This window comes from Mobula birostris, chromosome 25 (assembly GCF_030028105.1).
Source record: "Mobula birostris isolate sMobBir1 chromosome 25, sMobBir1.hap1, whole genome shotgun sequence".
Lineage (NCBI taxonomy): Eukaryota > Metazoa > Chordata > Chondrichthyes > Myliobatiformes > Myliobatidae > Mobula > Mobula birostris.
In genome coordinates this window covers 19,707,253-19,722,876 of record NC_092394.1, presented here as the reverse complement: position 1 = coordinate 19,722,876, position 15,624 = coordinate 19,707,253, and positions in this window count along the sequence as shown.

Sequence of the window (15,624 nt, the reverse complement as noted above, 5' to 3'; positions counted from 1 at the left end):
GTAACCAATTTGCAAAATTATATATTGCAAAAACATATACAATCCGTGCCATGTAATTTATAGAATCACATTTTGTCCTTAGAATTTGAATTATGTGATAATATTATACGATTAAATAAGTAAACATTGAGAACCCTACCCTCCTGCCTGTTATACTGCTGGCGTTTAGGGCAGCAACAAAGGCCTTCCATCTCTGGCTGCGTTTAGGGCTTTCTTCATCGTGTCAGTAGCTCAGTTTTCACTACTGTCAGTCATGCAAGTCCCAGGCAGAGGCTCAGGAATACCAGACGTAGAAGGATACTTCATTGCTGTCTCTGTAACAGTTTTGTTTTACCCAGACAGGTTTGTTAGCCCTGAGCTGAACTCCCAAACCTGGAGGACTGGCGGACCACTCTTAACCTGGTCTACCCTTCCACCTGTTTGGCATGGGTGAGCCTACCAAGAGCCAAAGCATAAAGCCTTGACTCCAGTCATCACAGCTCTCTGGGCCATTGAGGCACACAAGCCTCCTAACCCATTGACAAGGTTGTGGTCCTCTTGGAGTTAAACTTTGAGAATGTGGATTTAAAATCTAATCAGATTCTGAGACACGTTTGAGGTGCTGGATATCCTTGGCTATTCAGTTCCTCAAGCCTGTTCAACAACTCGACAAGATTTTGAATTGTCACACTACTGGACTTATCTTAATAAACTGTCCCGGCTGAGACTGCGATCGCTGCATTCTGATGATGTGCATTTATGTTTAGCTGCTGAAAATAGTGAGACCATTAGCCCTATGTGATTCCCAACATACAGCAGTGAGGTGAACTATTAAGTGCCCTAGCAAGCCATATGATTGAATCCGAAACACTGTGTGTTGAAGGAAAACCTTTATACAATTATTGCAGTTGTTGGATCTAGAGATGTTTAATCCAGAGATTCTTGGAAATCAAGATCGAAACATAAATCTTGTGGTTACAGCCATTTTACCTGGTGTTCATAACAAAGAAATGACAGTCACCAAGTTACTCTACTGTGAGGAAAGGAGAGAACAGAGAATGAACAAAGAAAAGGCAAAGAAGAAAGAAGTTGTGGTGCAGATGTTCTACGATTCAGCGGTGGCCAGCATTCTGTCCTACACCGTAGTCTGCTGAGGCAGCAGGGTGAGAGCTGATGACGCCAAGAAGATCGATAAGCTTGTCAGGAAGGCTGGTTCTGTTCTGGGGGTGGAACTGGATTCCCTGGTGGTTCTGTCTGGGGGGAGGATACTGCAGAAGCTACGGAGCATTATGGACAATACCTCTCACCCATTCCGTGACACACTGGACAAACAGAGGTGCACCTTCAGTAACAGAATGATTCCACCTAGGTGCACCACTGAACTCCACAGGAGATCTTCTTTCCCTGTGGCTATAAGACTCTGCAACTCCTCCTCTTCGAGTATATAAGCATACTGTTTCATTGCAAATCTGTATTTTGCACTAGTTAATGCACATTTTGTATTATTTTTTGCACCTCAATGCTTACACTTTGTATTTTAAAGTATATATTTCTGACTGAGCAACCTTGCAACAATAATTTCCTTCGGAATAAATAAAGTTTTATCTTATCATATCTTATACAGAACTAGTTATACTACAATTAACTGAAAATTCACTGAACAGTTACCCCAAACAGATGATTATATAAAAAATATAAGCTAGCATAAAGAAAGTTAAACTACAAGAAAAATAACAACTTTGGACTCTAATACAACACAATGATTCAACATGATCACTGTTTCACAGGCAATAAGGGACGCAAATTAATATTGGTCTTTCCAGCAAAACCCATGGTCTATGAACTAAATTAAAAAGGAAAGTTTTTTCCCTCCTTTATTTTGCTCACATTATGTGATTTTAATTTAATTATTCTAATAAAAATACTTCATGTTTCGATTCCTGGTGTCTCAGTGACAGTTCTTCAAGCTGATTGGCTGAAGGGCCATATTGCAACTTTTCCTACTCACATGCACCAGGGACTTTTAAAAATTGATTCATTTCTGGGATGTGGGTGTTGCTAGCTATGCCAGCGTTTATAGCCCATCCCTGGTTGCCCTTGAGAAGATGGTGATGAGCTGCCTTCTTGAACCGCTGATATCCCTGAGGTGTAGGTACACCCACAGTGCTGTTGGGGGAGGGAATTCCATGATTTTGACCCAGTAGCAATGAAGGAATGGTGGTATGTTTCCAGGTCAGGATGGTGAGTGACTTGGAGGGGGATTTCCAAGTGGTGGTGTTCCCAGATATCTGCTCTTCTCGTCCTTCTAGATGGTAGTGATTGTGTGTCTGGAAGGTACTGTGTTAGGAACTTGAAAAATTACTTCACTGACATAATCTCTAGAAACTGTTTTAACTGCAATAACTTGTGAGCGGCTGCCAAAGTGGTAACAGCTTTCTTTTACCCTTGACCAGAAAATCTTGGCCTTATAACTGATGCTATAAGTACATAGAGCACTGTGTCCGATATACATGGACTTAGCAGCTCTCTAATGGCTCGACTGTAAGACAGGACATAGCTCAGTTCTCAAAAAGTTGGTCATACAGCATGGGAACAAGTCCTTTGGCACACTGAGACCACACTGACCCACTGAGCACTCATACTAATCCCATACTGTTTCCCACCACACATCAAGGATAATTTACCTAACTAGGTGATTTCCTCCCATTTTCTTATGAAGTGGGAGGAAACCCATGTGGATATGTCTAAATTCCACACAGATAGCACTGGAGATCCTATAATAAGTGCTTCAGGCTTGTGTGGCTAGCTGGAGAACTTTGGGCTCTGAGGTTTTTAAGATGTGAATTGCTTAACGAGAGTTATTAATCACTTGGAGTTCCTTGTGTTCTTCCCTTGAGTGACTAGCTCTTTGTAATGTGGTCTCTTAGTGCTTTCTGTTTAAGCTTGTTAAGTTTATTTTGATAGGCTCAGGAATTCTGTGTTACTTGTATTATTTAAGCTGATGCCTGATTAGTGCTGATCACAGGGTCCTAGCTTTGAGAATGTTACATCTCGCGGTGTCACTCGGCTTAAAGCCACCGATGTGCTGTTGGAATTCTTATGAATTAATTTTGGTTACCGTCTCTATATTGGAGTCTATCTTTCCCCCATACTTTGGTTCCTGCATTACTAGCGCACATTGTGAACTTGGGTCACTGAAGCCAACAGTCAACAGATCTACCAGTTATCCACTATGTTCCTCCTGATTGAGAAGTTAGGTTTTAACCTGATAATTTTACTTATGGAAACAGGCCATTAATGTCCTTGAGGAGGAGCATAGAATCATCTGCTGGGATTATACTTCTGACCCATAATCAATGAGGGGAGGTAGATTTACAAATCTATGGTTGTATCAAATAATTTACAAAGCCCAGGAATAAAGACGATATGCTATAAAGTGAAGTTGGACCGCCTTGGGTTGTTTTATCCGGAGCAGTAGAGGCTGAGGGACAACTGATGGAAGTTTATAAAATTATGAGGGGCACAGATAGGGTAGACAGCTGGTAACATTTTCCCAGAATCAAAATGTCTAATACAAGAGGCTGTGCTTTTTAGAGAGGATGCATTCAAAGGAGAGGAGAAGGGCAAGTATTTTTTACACAGGGTGACCGGGGTGGTAGTGGATTCAAACAGAACAGAAACATTTAAGACACTCTCAGATGGGCACATAAATGAGCAGAGAATGGAGAGTGATGCACTATCAATTACTCCAAAAGACTGTAAGTAGAGTAAGCACTGAAAGGCTTTTATTAGCAGTAAAATGGGTCCTTGTCCATGCTGTGTCTGTCCTGGACTGAGGGAGGAGCAGTGGCACCATCACCTTTATTCAGGGATCTGTGGGAGGAGCCACAGGAGCAGTCAGCAGAGGGGCGTGTCCAGACAGGTAACCCAGTTACAACCTATATATACATGGTTTACCACAGAGGGTTATGGACATTGTGTTGGGATTAGTTTAGTTAGGCACTTAATTACTAGTTTAATTAGTTTGACACAACATTGTGGGCCAAAGGGCCTGTTTGTGGGCAGTACTGTTCTATGTTCTATCCCATTTGCATTCCTCTCAAAATCCGTATAACATCTGGAACCGAGTTAAATGTCTCATAGTTCAAATGGGGAGAAATAAATTGAGAGAGGGTATAACATTATCTTCATGCAAAATGTATATTGAAATAATGGCTTCCTGCTAAAATAGCATACTTCATTAACCACAAATGAGAAACTTTAAATACCTTTCAAATTATATTCTACAAAATGGATAAAAGATATTCAGAGAAATTTCTGGGATGGATAGTTAATGACTTAAAGTGCAAGAAGTCAAATAACTTCATCAAATCCAATAACCTAATGTCTTATTTGACAAATTTATTTTGCTTCTAAAGAGACATGATTATTTTTCTGTCTCACGGACATTTTGCTTCTTTTCTTAATATTGTCTAAATGCTTAGTATGTTCAATTGGTTTTAATGTGTCCCTTCCATAACAACTGGATTTAATTAAAAGCTGCAACTGCAAAAATAGTGTTCTCAAATTAATAAACCTGCATCATTATGTTATACGATTGGCTTCCTTTATCCCTGGTTGCACACCTCAGTGCTACTACCATTTATATCATGTTATCATATCTGTCATGTTACTACCAATGTATTCTATAACTGCAGTCTTGAAATTATTCATGCAGACTGTCAAAGCAACTAGTCTGCGGAGTCAATGATCATGGCCTTGCTGCATTGTATGGAAGAGCACATCGCATAGATGTATTTCTAGAAAGATTAGACTAAAAGTGTATATTTTAATACGACATCAAGCCATTATCTATGCCAATCTTTAATTTTGAACTTTTCATCAATCTGAATTGACAAGTTCTACGATGAATTATTTCACCAATGAGTATAAACTCAGGAAAAGTATAAAATGTATTCATACAGCCTCCTTCATACCCCGTTCAGAAAGTCTCATGTGGAAGGAAATTACTTTTGGAGAATAGTCTCTGTGGTAATGCAGCAGCCAATTTGCAAAAAAAACAAGTTCCCATAAACAGTGATAATGATCTAAGTTTTACTGGAAAAGTTCAAGATCCCTTGTACTGTACATTTTCTTTTACTGTTCACAATTTGGCTTTGAATTAAATATTCTAATTTCCTCCTCTTAATTTGGTACTGCATTTTTTTAGTGAGAGTTCAATCTGCATAGTTAAGTAGTCAAAACAATACTTGCAGCATCACGCCATTTCAGTGGAGGGATTCCAGCTTCTAGTTACTACATTTATAATGCAACTTAATCATTAACACAATGATGTTTGTGGGAACCTGCTGTTGACAAATTGGTAGGCACACTTCCAAAAACACTTCATTCTTCATTGGCTGCAGAATGGTTTACGACGTCAGGGATCTGAAAGTCACTGTCAAAAACTTAACTTTTTTTCTGTTCTCGAAAAACATCTAACAGTCCATTTGCCTACTGCAAGGTCTTGCAAATGACAATGGAATCGGAAGCGAATGATTGCTTTTTGCAATATTAGTCAAGAAAAACCATGGAGAACATTTCTGTTCCTCAAAGTGAGGTAGCATTAGAGACAGACATACTTTGGACAAACCTATCCAGAGCCTCCTGCAAGTGGTCCCTAAGTAACCTCCACATTTCTGTTGTATATTTCCCTGTGGATACCTGTTTCCACTTTATGCACCCAATTAAATACTTTCCCAAACTGTCTGCTCCTATCCCTGTCCAAGGCTATGCTAAGGTGAGGGAATTGTCATCTGACAAAGGACATTCCATCAATGAGTTTCTCCTTCAGCACTGACCTGGAGAGTCAGCCTGGGCCCAAGACTCCAAAGTATAGAAAATCATATACAGCATAGGACCAAGCTCTTTGACCCAACTCATCCGAGCAAACCAAGGTGTCTCCCTGAGCTGCATCTGGCTCATATCCCTTGAAACCAGAGGTTCCCAACCTGGCATCCACGGACACCTTGCTTAATGGTATTGGGCATTAGGAACCCCTGCTCTAAACCTTTTCTGTCCATATACTGGTCAAAATATTCAAGGCTGAGGCAGACTACAAAAGAATCACAATTTATGGGGAAGGGGCAGGAGGAGTCGAGGCCAAAGACTGACCAACCATGGATGGTGGAGCAAGGTCACCCACTGCTCCTGTTTGTTTTGTTCTTACACTGTTGTTTGGAGCCTAAACCTACAACACTATGAGCGGGTGATGAGGGTGGCCTCAGTGAACCACAGCCAGCACAAGTAGTTGACAGGTCATGTCACTCATCGTAATGCAGGCACTACCCACCCTGCAAACTGCCTTTTCCAGAAGCTCCCCTCTGGAACGCGCTATAGGGCTATTGAAACTAAAACTTCACGCCATCTTAAAAGTTTCTTCCCCCAGGCAGTTAATCTGATCAGCCATTCTGGTTAGCTAGCTCCCTCTATCTATTACCCCCATCAATGAACTGTAAACACTTTAAACTGCTTTTTATAATACTGTTTACATTGTAAATATATGCTGGTAACCAACAGGAATTCTGCAGATGCTGGAAATTCAAGCAACACACATCAAAGTTGCTGGTGAACGCAGCAAGCCAGGCAGCATCTCTAGGAAGAGGTGCAGTCGACATTTCAGGCCGAGACAACTTTGAAATATATGCTGGTGTTTATTTATGCACATTTTATTCCATATCCATACTTTAACCTCCAACTTTATTTTCTGTTCAACTGTTGGACTTCACCTAAACGCTAAAAAGACAGAGTACATGGCGTTTAACTGCGACGAAGGTACTCTCAAGACCGTAGAGAATGATACCATTAAGAAAGTCTTTGACTACAAGTACCTTGGGTCAAGAATAATGAGTTTGGAGAAGGACAGAAAGATATGGAAGGTGCTGGCGTGGAGGGCTATGAACGACATGAAAGAAATCTGGAAGTCGAACCTGACCAGAGGGCTTAAAAAGAGGATTTTCATAGCAGTCATAGAGTCCATTCTCACGTACGGATGCGAGACGTGGACACTCACCAAGACGATGTGAAAGTCTCTAGATGGTTGCTATACACGAATGCTCCGGATGGCTCTTGACATGAGTTGGCAACAGCACGTGAACGTTGAGCTCTATAACAACCTACCGATGCTCACCAGTAAAATCGAAGTGAGAAGACTGCAACTAGCGGGGCACTGTCTACGCCACCCCGAGCTACCTGCCAGCCTAGTCATCATATGGGAGCACAAGCACGGGAGAATGACTATGGTCAACACGCTTCTAGAAGACAGCGGTGCAGCTATTGTAGATGAACTGAACACACTGATGAGGGAGACGGAGAAGTAGAGAGTCCGTCATCGTGCCCAACACCGGTCCCCCTGGCCTGAGTCGACGTATTAGTAGTTTATTTTCTGTATAGTTCTACATTCTTAATAATTGTTGAAAGGTGTTTTTATTGCATGTTGCGCCACGGCAAATTTCTAACACATTTGAATATATACGCCCAAATAAAGCTGGTCATTGATAAGAATCTTCTTCTGGTATTATGTATTCAGCACTCTGAAAGATTACAGATATCACATCAGATGCTTCTGGTCGAGTATTAAGCAGGAATACAGATACTTTCCGGTTAATGCTTCAGACCAAGAATGATGCTAAAGTTCAAGGTTCAGGGAATCCCCAGTGCACTGCTCCGTAACTCACCACCTTTGATCGGGGGGAAATAGTTCTGACAACATTCCTGCAGATAAATTGTTGAAGAACAGTAACACTCACCTTCTCCATTATTGAAGCATAAATGTGATCCTGCAATTAAAAATTGATCCAGGGCAAACAAGTCAACTCAAGTCAAGTCGTTTATATTGTCATTTCAACCATAAGCTGCTGGTACAGTACACAGTAAAAATTAAACAACGGTCCTCCAGGACCATGGTGCTACATGAAACAACACAAAACTACACTAGACTACGTGAAACAACACGAAACTACACCAGACTACCCGAAACAACACAAAACTACACTAGACTACGTGAAACAACACGAAACTGCACCAGACTACCCGAAACAACACAAAACTACACTAGACTACGTGAAACAACACGAAACTACACCAGACTACCCGAAACAACACGAAACTACACTAGACTACGTGAAACAACACGAAACTACACCAGACTACGTGAAGCAACACGAAACTACACCAGACTACCCGAAACAACACAAAACTACACTAGACTACCCGAAACAACACGAAACTACACCAGACTACCCGAAACAACACAAAACTACACTAGACTACGTGAAACAACACGAAACTACACCAGACTACCCAAAACAACACAAAACTACACTAGACTACGTGAAACAACACGAAACTACACCAGACTACCCGAAACAACACGAAACTACACTAGACTACGTGAAACAACACGAAACTACACCAGACTACCCGAAACAACACAAAACTACACTAGACTACGTGAAACAACACAAAACTACACTAGACTACGTGAAGCAACACGAAACTGCATTAAACATGACTGTAAGGTGCATTGTAATTTTCACTCCGAACCATTGGTGCATGACCATTTTACAAAGGCCCCTCGTTCAGCACTGCCAAGAACCAGAGCTATACAAAGTAGCAGATCTCAGCAGCTTTTTTAACCAAGGACAGATCGTGAGCATTGCAGAATGGCAAAGAGAAGATTTTCCGACAGAGTGAAATTTAATTTAACACAGTGGCCCGGGAATGTGGTTAGCGCTGTCAGTGTGATCTGCTGGGACAGGGGGATGAGTGTGTAGAAGGGCAGCTCATATACCGGAACGGCACAGAGGTACACCGAGGAGAGCTGCTGCCTCACAGCGCTGGGGAGCAGCGACCCCGGTTTAAGCATGACCTCGGACACTGTCAGTGTGGAGTGTGAACATCCTCCCTGTGACCCTGTGGGCTTTCTCTGATTTCCTCCCAGGTATCAAAGGTATGCAGGCTGGTAGGTTAACTGGGCACTGTAAATTGCTCCCAATACGAGGAATCTGGTGGGAGTGTGTGGCGAATGAAAATGGGATTAGTGTAGGATTAATGCCAGCATGGGTGAACGGCGGTCATTGGAGGGCCAAAGGACCTGCTGCCTGCCTATGGCACGGATGTAAATGAACCAGGATTACCTTCCATGATCATATTGATTTGATGCCCAGTCTTTATCTCACGGGCTTCTTCTGACCTATTTTCTCATGCTGATCAAGTTCCTGAACACCAGTGGAAGGGAATGGAAAAGACAAAGTAAGCTTATTATCAGGCACCTAGATGTCATTGTGGTAGCTGTGATGGGGAGTGCTCAGTAAACACAGTCCTTACACATGCGCATTTACACACACACAAACATTACTTTGCCATTCTCCGCTGAGTGTGAGCATTTCAATGTCTTCCCCGGTACATCCTCATAATGGCTCCTAAAAGGTTGGCTTTGGGGTGTCTTTCCTGCTATACACAGTAATTCCATTTCTTTAGTGATGGGGATGTGTAAGTGTTTATATGTTGCTTGTATACTGTAGATACTTCCATCGACTTTGATAATATGATTGTAGCTACTGTACATTGTGGGGTGCATCATATTCTAATTCATGTGCAGTTTTATGTTAACTTTGTGGGTAATTAAAGATGGTATGCCCTGAGGCCTGATAAATGAGGCTCTTCGCTCTCAGGGGAAAGTGAGATCAAGACTGGCAGGAGTTCGCACTGGGCAAAAGCAGCATGGAGCTTTTCTGGTAGCTATCTCTTTGTAACTATTTGCAGTCTTCTTTTCATTATTTTCACTTATTTTTGTAAGTTTGATTTTTGACATACCTAATATACACCCTTGCACAAAAGTGCTAGGCAACCACATAGTGGTTAGTATGGCGCTATTACTGGGGGGTGGGGGAATCAGAGTTCACAGTTCAATTCCCGCTTCCTTTGTAAGCAAGTGTGTATGTTCCTTCTCATGTGCATGTGGGTTTCCTTCGGGTACTCTGGTGTCCTCCCACATTCCAAAGACCTACTGGTTAGTAGGTTAATTGGTCATTGTAAATTTGTTCCATGATTAGGCTACAATTAAAGCAGTGAGATGCCAGGTGGCGAGGCCTGTTTTGCGCTGTATCGCTAAATAAAAATAAAGTACTGAGTCTTGACGAAGGGTCTCGGCCTGAGACGTCAACTACACTTTTTTCCATAGATGCTGCCTGGCCTGCTGAGTTCCTCCAGCATTTTGTGTCTGTTGGTTGGTTAAATAAAATACAACCATGAGATTCATTTCCTTGAAGGCATTTACAGCAAAATAAAGAAATACAATAGCATTTATGAAAAACTATACATAAGCAAAGACTGACAAACAACCAATGTGCAAAAGAAGAAAAATTGTGCAGAAAAATAAATAAATAAAAATAATATTGAGAACATGAGCAGTAGAATCCTTGATAATGAGTCTGAAGGTTTTGAAATCAGTTCAGAGTTGAGGTGAGCGAAGTTGTCCACGGCAGTTCAGGAGTCTGGTGATTGAAGGGTAATAAATGTTTCTGAACCTGGTGGTGTGGTACCTAAATCTTTTGTACCTCCTGCCTGATGGTACTGGTAAGAAGAGAACTTGGCCTGAATGGTGGAGGTCCTTGATGAAGGATGCTGCTTTCTTGTGGCAACAGAATGTGGTCAGTGGCAGCATAAAAGGCCAGTAGACTCCCCAAGCAACCTGGTAAATTAGGATACATTTTAGAGGGACTTACAGAGTTTTTGCAGCATTTTCAATTTACTGAGCAATTGTTGTCATAGATGTACATTTGGATCAATGTCCTGAAATGGTAAAATCATGTTGCAGCTCTATAAAACTCTGGTCAGACCACACTTGGAATATACTGTGCTCAGTTCTGGTACTTCATTATAGTAAGGATGCAGAAGCTTTACAGAGGGAGCAGAAGATGTTTACCAGGATGCTGCCTGGATTAGATAGATAGATATTTTTTTGATCCCAATGAAAATTACAGTGTCACAGTAGCATTACAAGTGCACAGGTATACAAGTATACAAATATTAGAAGAGAAGTAAGAAAGAATAAAAAATAAGTTACCTCAAACAGTCTAGCAGGAGGGGTCATCACTTCCCCAGCTATAGTTTGACTCATTATAGAGCCTAATGGCCAAGGCTAAGAATAACCACATATAGCGTGCTTTGGAGCAGTGCAGTTGCCTTAATCTAGCATTAAAAATGCTCCTCTGTTCAGCCAAGGTAGCATGCAAAGGGTGCGAAACACTGTCCAGAATGGCCAGGATTTTCCGTAAGGTCCTTTGTTCTACCACAGCCTCCAGTGTGTCCAGTTTCACTCCTCTAACAGAGCCAGCCTTTCTAATCAGTTTATTGAGTCTGTTGGCATCGCCCATGTTGATGCCAGTGCCCTTGTACACCACCGCATGGAAGATTGTGCAGGTGACAACAGACTGGTAGAACATGTGAAGGAGAGACCTGCATACTCTAAAGGACCTCAGGCTCCTCAGGAAGCAGAGGCCCTTCTTGCACACAGCCTCTGTGTTGGTGCTCCACTCTCTCTGTCATTCGGGTGCACCCCCAGGTACTTGTAGGCCCTCACCACATCCACGTCCTCACCATCTATAGTAACAGGGAGCAGCGCAGGCTTAGTCTTCCTAAAGTCCATCACCATCTCCTTTGTCTTACGGATGTTGAACTGCAGATGAGTCAGTTTGCCCATTAGACAAAATCCTCCACCAGAGCCCTGTATTCATCCTCCTGTCCTCCCTTTATACACCCAACTATTGCTGAGCCATGAGAGAATTTCTGCAGATGTCAAGCCTTACTATGAAAGGTTGAGCAAACTAGGGGATTTCTCTTTGCAACAAAGGAGGATGAGAGGTGATTTCATAGAAGCAAATAAGGTAATAAGAGACATAAGGTGGACAGCCAGCACCTTTTTCCCAGGTGGAAATGACTGAACTTAAGGATATATTTTTATAGTGATTGGGGGATAGTATAGGGGTCAGGGGTAGATTTTTTACACAAAGAGTGGCAGTGCATGGAATGCACTGCCAAGTGTTACGGTAGAGGCAGATACATTAGGGACATGTGAGAGACTCTAAGGCACATGGATGAAAGAAAAAAGGAGGGTTATTGAGAAGGGAAGGGTTAGATTGACCTGGGAGTAGGTTAAAAGGTCAGCACAATGTTGTGGACTGAAGGGCCTGTACTGTTTTATACTTTTTCCTTCACAGAAGCTGCTTATTTTTCTGACCATTCCTGTATTTTCCATTGTATTTTTCAAGTATCCTTATATATTTCAGTGAATCCACAGTGTACAGCTTGTAGTAGTTTTATTTTGTAGGCTCCCAATCAAGCAGGAACTGAGCTGAAGATATTTAACTTCAATTCATAGAGCCCTAGGAGATTTGTGGGTTCAGCCAGGGACTTCGGTGTGTCTCACGCTTGAGAGGCTTTGCAGATAGCAACTTTTAAAGTAAAACAACTTCATCCACTCCAGATCATGCTGCTACAGAGAGGGCCATTGCATCTAATCAAAGGCACACACAGTATTGATAGTGTCGTGGGTGACAGGTGACACATATTGTTCATAGTAAAAACTGTTCTACATAATTCACAAACTTCATCATTAAGTTGTTGTATCCACTTAAGAGATGGAGTCTGATGTAATGATGTCGGTGCAAGGTGACTGCTTTTGGTTTTGCTCATAATAGAAGTAGAGGGCTGTGGCTTTTCTTAAGCACTTAAAACGACTCTCGCATGTTTTATTCACAAAATCCTACCACAGTATATCTAAAAGTCGTAGAAGTTAGGGTCATGTTGCCAGAGTTTGCAGATTGCAGTCCAGTTTTAAATCGGATGATCTGGTGAAAATGTCATTGCAGGAAACCGAGGACAAGGATGAAATCCTGTCAAGTGCTGTCAGGGTAGGAAAATGCATTGGAAACAAGATGATGCAAGAATTCAGTTCACAGGTGTATTTAGTACAAAGCACACCAGATGAGGACTGTTATTGCTGTGAGCTGTTCTGTTATGAGGGAAGATATATATCTACCCTCATTCAGCTAGGAGAGCAAAGCCCAAATGAAGAAACATCTGAGAGAAATTTTCCAAACATTTGAGGTGGCATGGCTAGTTTGCATGGCTTTGGGTGGCATGGTAAATTACCGGGCTAGTGCAACAGTTTGCAGCGCCAGTGATTGGGGTGTAATTCTGTGAGCTTATACAAATGGCTGCGTGGGCTTTTCCCCAGTACTCGGTCTCCTCCCATGTTCCAAAAACATATGGATTAGGGTTAGTAAATTGTGGGCATTGTACCTTAGTGCCAGAAGCATGACAAAGCTTTTAGGCTGCCCCCAGCAGATCCCTGCACTGTGTCAGTCATTGACGGAAGTGAAGCATTACGTTTTGATGTTTTTGTGACAAATAATGTGAATCTAATCAAATCTAAACTAATCTAGCAAAGCAATTGCCTCCCAGTTCAGGTGACCCAGGTTCAATCCCAACCTCAGGTGCTGCCTAGAAGGAGTCTGCACATGCTCGCTTGTTTCCCTCCAAATCCCAAAGGCGTCTGGTTGCTGGGCTAGTTGGCCTCACTGTGTACGAGGATGGTAGAATCTCGGAGATGTCAACGGGAATATGGGAGAATGAAAGGGGTTTAGTGTAGATGGGAGATAAATGGTTAACATGGACTTTGGCGAGAAGGTGTCGTAGTTAGTACATCACACAGAGTACACTTCAACAGAATTCCGAATGAACAATTGCAAATGGATTTAAGCTTAACACAGCTGAAACTTTTTAACAATGTTGAAGAGAACAAGTTTGTCGGAAACTCTATTTGCAGTCAAGTTCCTCAGCAAAAGCTGTGGTCAAGGAATAAGTGCATTGACAATTTTCTATATAAGGAGCAAATTCAACAATCAGAGGTGCAAAGGAACTTGAGTGTCCTAATGCAGGATTCTCTCAGGGTTAACTTGCAGGTTGAGTCGGTGATAAGGTAGGCAAATATAATGTTGGTATTAATTTCGAGAAGTCTAGAATATAAAAGGAAGGTTATAGCGGTGGGGCTTTATAAGGCACTGGTCAGACTGCGCTTGGAGTATTGTGAGCAATTTTGGGCTCCTTATCTAAGAAAGGATGGGCTACCATTGGAGTGGGTCCAGAGGAGGCTCACGAAAATTATTCCAGGATTGAAAGGGTTAACAATGAGGAGCATTGGAGGGCTCTGGGCCTCTACTCACTGGAATTTAGAAGAATGAGAATGGATCTCATTGAAGCCTATTGAATATTGAAAGGTCTAGAAGATAGACTGGATGTGGAGAGGATGTTTCCTATGGTGGGGAGTCTAAGACGTCATCCCTTTATAAAAGAGATGAGGAGCAATTTCTTTTAGCCAGAGGGTGGTGAATCTGTGTAATTCATTGCACAGACGGCTGTGGAGGCTAAGTCATTGGGTATGCTTAAAGTGGAGGTTGATAGATTCTTGATTAATAAGGGCATCAAAGGTTAGGGGCAGAAGTGAACAGGATTGAAAGTGATAATAAATCAGCCATGATGGAATGGCGGAGCGGACTCGATGAACTGAATGGCCTCACTCTGCTCCTATGTCTTATGATCTTATGGTCTTCTTATGAACAGACAATTGCAAATGAGCTAAGCTTGGCACAGCTGAATCTTAATGACAATGTGAAAGAGAGACAAGACTGTCAGGAACTCTATTTAGAGTCGAGTATTACAGAGAGGGCACTGTGGGTCAATGGTTATAACCATCTTTCAAATATCATTACAAAATTAATGCAGACAAAAAGGAAACTGGAAGTGTTGCTGTTAAAATCAATGTTGTTGGATTGGGCTGTATAAGTGTGATGTTCCTTGTAGTTTAACTTCCTTATGTTTGTTTTGTATTTTTGCATAATCACCTATATACATGTGATTGTTTGGTGGGTTTTTCAGTGGTTACTGTTGTCCCTGTATTTTTCTGGAAACTTTTTGTTTTAGTGGTGCACTTCACATTACTTGAATCCGGCTGCTTAATTGGTTAACTGTTATCTTTTGGAGTTTCAATGGAATCAGTGACCAGACATCTTGTTCATTCTCTTTTCGCTTTTTTTCCCTCCATCTCTCTTCCTCAACTCTTTTATTCTTCCCTCTTCATCTCTCACCATGCTTCTCCCTTGTTTTCTTTGTTCTTCTAATGCTTAATACAATGATAGTAAGCTTCATTCTTAACTTCCAAAGAACCTGTGGACCACAAAAGTATAAGGATCCAACAATGTCAAAGGCAAGAGTGTGCTTCAGGATCTTGTGATTCCAGTTAGGAATCAGTCTTATTTCATTCAGATTTTAAGGCACATTGCTATCCACAAACTTCAACAGCACCTCGACGCCACAACCATCATCGATGTTCAACAGGAGCAGAATCACCAGTGACATTATGACCGCAGACACACCCGTTCACCTTGCAACACATGGAGGATCTCAGGGGGATTGGTCTGTTGAATTTGAGCTGCTTCTCTCGATGGTGTCACAAGTAGAGAGAGAAAGTTGTGAGAAGCTCCACCAGACTATGGACATCTATGCTGAGTCTAATCAACTGCTTTCTTGCTAATTGTAGAATCC